Source organism: Gossypium arboreum, chromosome 1 (genome assembly GCF_025698485.1).
Source record: "Gossypium arboreum isolate Shixiya-1 chromosome 1, ASM2569848v2, whole genome shotgun sequence".
NCBI classification, from domain to species: Eukaryota; Viridiplantae; Streptophyta; class Magnoliopsida; order Malvales; family Malvaceae; genus Gossypium; species Gossypium arboreum.
Window position 1 is genome coordinate 119,555,700 of NC_069070.1, and position 6,000 is coordinate 119,561,699.

Consider the following 6,000-nt stretch of genomic DNA (forward strand, 5'->3'; position numbering starts at 1 on the left):
AAGTTCTCCCTTCCACTGTTCTTCTCTTGTCTCGAGCTGCTCAATCCGTACCTCATAGTCCTGTAGTGCCGCTTCTAACTCTCTAATGTTATGCTTCATATTCTTAATCTTGTCCAAGCTTGCCTTTAACTCAATTGCAGAGTTACGACTTCGGTAATGATGAAGGGATCGTCCAAGCTCTGACACCTTAACTTTTAACCCTTGATTTTCCTTCTCTAGGGCCTGATTACAAGACTGCATTTTTTGGAACTTTTTCTCCCAATACTCAGCCTTGACTCTTTCTTCTTGAATCTCTTGTTGCCATTGCTCTGAAGATTTCCCTAATCCGACCCTTTTCAGTGTCATCTGAGCTTTCTTATAATGTGTCTTTAGGTCATCTCGATCTTCCTTGACCTTCCTCTTTTCCTTTTTCATCTTCTCGACTTCCATCTTTTGAACGTCAACATCGAGACTTAAGCATATTTTCTCCTCTTCGAGTTTCTCAATCCTCTTTTCTAGCTCTGAATTCTTCCTTTCAAACTCTTGCTTCATAACCTCCAACTCCGACGGGATCACTCGCAAGTTCTCCTCTAATGATCGAGCCTCTCCCAAAATCGGCCTAGGGATATTATCGTTGAATCTCTTACTAAACCACCCTTTATACTCAGGAGTTGACGTCGAGCCTTCAGTCAAGATCTCCATACAGAAAGGCTTCTTCCAAGCCTCAGAAATCTCCCGCATCTTCTTCTTGTAGTGATCACTTTTATAAGAGAAATCGCTCTGAGCTAAACCCTGTGTAGTCGGTATAAATTGCCTTGCTTGATATTGCCTTAGAACAAGCAATGGTGTATATTTAACAACTCTCCAAATTCCTGGCAAAGGGACCCAATCGAAACTGCCACATCGGTAAAGGACTTCACTAGGAACCAACCAAGGAGCCTTCCACATAACATCTTCCTTTCAAAGATTCTGAAGAATATCTATCCACCTCTCTTCTGAAATGTCATCTCTTCTAGGCATGTCTACAACTTCCTTTAAGGGAGAATAACCCTCAAAGAATACTCGACAAGGATCCTTATCAAGCTTCCAGAAGTGGCTATGAAACCAGACCAATAGTAACTGTGCACATCCAATGAACCTTCCTTTACCGGTTCTTCGACATGCATTCAAGGATCTTATCGTCTCAGCTAGGATCGCGGGCACAGGTGTGTTCTGTTTACCAAGTCGATTGAATAAATCCGCAACCGCCTCATCTATATACCCCAACGCCTTTGGGAAAATCACCATGCCGTAAATACTCAAAGCTAGGATGTCAACCTTTTTCTTCACGTCTGGATGTGTCGATATCAAATCCCTTAAAATGGCCCATGGAATGCATTTACTATCACCCTTTTGCTGCACACGAGCTACAGCCCACTGCTCACTCATCCCAGTAATCAATACCAACTTCTTCGTAAAATTTGGAACGCTAGCAGGCCTAACATAAGCCTTGTGACCCTGAATCTTCGGGCAACGCAATAAAGTCGTATACTCCTCCAAAGTAGGTACAAGATCAACATCTCCAAATGTAAAGCAACTATAAGCAGGGTTCCAGAACTATACCATAGCTCGAAACAAGTGTTTATCTACCTCGACGTCTAGCAAATATGGAAGGTCTCCATAATTCCGATAGAAAAGCTGCTTAGCTTTATCATCCCATTGGGCCCAAATGTTTCTACGCTCCTGCAACTCATTTTGCGTCGAATTAACACGGGTGAAATCCCATAATTCTGACGTATATCCCTCAGTGACACTATCTCCTTTCTCTAATCGGGTTTTCTCTGACCAGGTACAGACAGAAGCATTGTCCTCTACTTTACTAAGGTATTCGTTCCTCATTATAAAACTTCCTAACTTAGAAATCGAACCTTGAATCGACACCTTTTAATGATGAATGGTATGCGATGATGACAAAAAAAAATAAAATAAAAAACAAGTTAGTATCATATAAAAAGATGTAATAAACAAGCACTTATAAAGGTAGGTACTAAAGGTCATCCTCATACTACCTGGGGCAAGCACTTAAAGTTCACTAAATGTAGTTTGGTTCTGAAGCAAAGGTACCTGAACCAGCAGATTCCTCGATCCTCACCCATTATAGGCTCATATGGACCAAGTTCAGTTCAGGGGAATACATTTCTTTATGCCCATGCGGAGGTGAAAACCTCACGAAGACATAGGTACGGATGTATTCCAGAAGCGATCCTCTAGCCCATGCGGAGGTGAAAACCTCACGAAAGCATAGTTTCTCACTCTCACTTAAAAGGTGTGACCACAACGGTCATGCAATGCGATGCAAAACTATTTAAGGACTCAAACCAATGCAACAGGTATTATATCATAAACCACAAAAAAAAAAGCTGATGAAATGCAATGAAAGGATCGTATTTCAAAACCAGATTTTCAATTTTCGATAAAAAGACAAAAGTTAATCAACTTGTGGCTTGACTCTCTTATTTAGTCCCCAGTGGAGTCGCCAAGCTGTCGTAACCATTTTTTTTGAAAAAAGGGGAATCGACTTAGATTTTTGGAAATGGAAACGAATAGAGGAGTCGCCACCAATCTTTTTTGATGAGGTGTGATCGGATCACCTTAAATTAATCATTTTAATAAAAGTTAAGATTTACTAAAGCGATAATTTTTGGTCTCTGAAAATTAAAAAATGAGTTCGAGTCGGTTACATACGAGGAAGGATTAGCACCCTCGATCGCCCAAAATTGGTACCTAGTTGATTAATTAGTGTCTTAGTGTCAAAAATTTGAAAACTTGAAAGAATTTAAAATACGATCCCTCTTTGTAAAGAAAATGCTCAAATGTTAAAGACCTTCTCGTCTCACAATATAAAATGTCACATCCAGTAAGTTAGGACACGACATCTTGAATTTTCGAGAGCGAGCTTGCCTTTTATATAAAAATTCGTGTATTTCAAAAGGTTATTCAGTTAGTTAAGGTGAACGAGGAAAATCGAAACCCAGTAAGTTAGGGCACGTTTCCTCGAATTTCCGAACACCGAATATTGCCTTGCAAAAATCTTATTTCGAGGTAACAAAATGCCATACCCGGTAAGTTAGGGCACAACACGTCGTATCTCGGAGAATAAGCATTTTTCAAAACTCATGTCGCGATTTAAAAGAGTATTCCGTTATTTAGGTTAAAGGAGAAAAATCGAAACCCAGTAAGTTAGGGCACGATTGTCTCGAATTACCAAATCTGAAATATTACTTTTATGAAAGAATTATTATTGGGTTGGATATAATGATAATAATAATAATATTAAAGTAAAGTAAATAATAATACTATATATAAAATATATATATATGTATATAATAGAAATACACACTACTATATAATAATAATAATAATAAATATAGAAATACAAAAAGCAAATATAATAAAAATATTAAATTAAAGTAATAAAAACAATACTATATATAAATATATATATATACATAAAATATACACTAATATATAATAATAATAGTAATAGCAAAAATAATGAAAATATGAGTAATATTAATAATATATTAGAATACAAAAGTAAAGTAATAACAATAGGGTGATAATAATAATAATAATAATACAAACAATAATACATATATATACATATATAATAATAGTAGTCGAAATAAAAATGATAGAAGTAACAATAATGATAGTAATAATATAAATAAATATGGAGAGAGTATATATAATATAATAATAATATAAATAATATATACATGAGAAATAATAATAATAATAATATAAATAATAGTAAGAATGATAAAATAAAAAAAAATAAAACAAAGCTCTCAACTCTCTCCCTCTTTCCCCATTCCGGCCATGGTCCTGTTAAGTACCAGTGCCGGGATGGCGCTGTCTGCTGCTCTTTGCCCACACACGGTGGCGAATTTAAAAATGTATTATTTTTGTTTTCTTTTTATTTTATATCTAAATATATGTATACTATTTTTGAAAGAAAAGAAAAAAGAAAAATGTTTATATGTACAAAAAAGTGAAAATAAAAGGAAAAAGAAATAAAAACCTTAACGCGTTTGAATCTTTTGTTCTTCAATACTCGCTTTTTTTATTTCAGATTTGCTTGCAAACCTTTTGCTTTTACATTCTTCTCTTTTTTTTTGTATTAAAAAAACCTTTCAAAAATACAATTCTTTCCTCCTCCCCTTTTACAATGGACTTTTGGTTTTTGTTTTTATAGCCATCTTACATACATTTCTTATCATTCTATGTCTCTTCTCCATTTGATGGTGTAGGTGCAAGTGGGAGACAAGGTGGTGGAGTAGGTGCAAGTGGGAGGCAAGGTGGCTAGGGTTTTGTCTTTTTTTTTTTTTTTAAATAAGTTTAGGTTGTATTGGGTTAGGGTTTTTATTATTTGAGCTTAGTTTTGAGTCTGATTTTATAATCGGGTTTGTGAATTGGGTAAGATTTAGATTTGATTTTAATTTGTTGGGCCGGGCAAATTTGGGCCTTTACAGAGAGGAGAAAGGACAATTTCATGAGACAAGACCAAGGTATCAGTATTGTACTGGCAGCAATTGTTAATTGTACTGGCAGCAATTGTTACATACTCTTTTGGTCTTAACCCAGTATTTAATAGTTTAATGAAACTCTATCTCAATGAAGCTTTGTCTCAATGGCATGATGACGTCCTAGAAATGACTAGAACACGGATTCATATATGGTTTACTTTGATTACTTTGATCAGTTTTAAGAAATACTGAAGCATGTAACCTTTAAGAAATACTTAACAAGAGAAGAAGATTTTTCAGTTAAAATTAAAACTACATCTATACAGAGAAGACTTTACAATTATAAAAAATGGAAGAATCAAACGTAAATGATCTAGTTGTATGTAGCTGTATCATATATCTCTTGCCACAGAGAAGAAGCACAACAATTTTCAAATGGAATTTCGTAACAATTAAAATCAAAATCATTTCCAAATTGAACAACTATTTACTTGCTCCTCGTTATAATACTCCTCACAATGTGATTCATCTAAAAACGACATTTGAATTGCAGTATCCATTTTAGGGACTTCGATTTCTTCCATGGCGTCGTTTCCATCGACCAACACTGGTTTTTCCTTAAACAAGAGAGCCATATTTTCTCTTTTTTTTTTTTTGAGAGGGGGGGTGTAGAACAACAAAAATGAAAATGTTTCAAACTTGGGATGGTTCAATCAATGGACGCTAACCTTTTTATAGGCCAAGTAATTTGTTACTTGGGAGACCCCATGCAAACGTGCAGTCATGTGCTTATCCAATCATTAATTAGATAATCAATTGGTCAAATAAAAATAATAATTGTTTAAATGAACGATTGTGATAGGCAAATATGTGACAAAGAAAAAACATAAAATTACTTTAGACAAGGCCGGTGACAAATCAAAGTTAGACTAATTATGTTTCCACCACACGATTTTAAGTTGATGGATTCCAATGATGTTAAGAATAGAGAAGTCACCCACTTTGTAAAGCAACAACTACTTTCCAGGCAGGCAATATCCAGCATTGGTTGCAGTTGACACAATGAAACAAATAGTAGACAATATCCGCATCAAATGAACATCAAGTACCATTGCCAACTTGGGTATATTGGAGTTGTTGATCCACTTGGGCTATTTTTACTCTTTGGATCTTTACAATTAAACAATAAAAATAGTACTCAAATATGGTGGAAGTTTCATATCTAATAATAGAAACATCCAATGACTTTAATTGATAAGAGAAGTGAATAGACAGTTTTATATTATTTAATTCGAGAAAGAGATTTTCTCAATAGACAAGATCTAATTTTTGTGGAGTGTGACCAAAGGCATAAATGGGAAACTACAACATAACCCACCAAGTTGGTAGACCCTTGAATAATACATGAAATAAGTGAGTTTTTGTCACATGTTGATATTGGGTGTTGAGGAGGAAATGGGCAATAAATAAACAGATGAAGCAACATTGCATTGGCCCATGTTTATTTAATCAT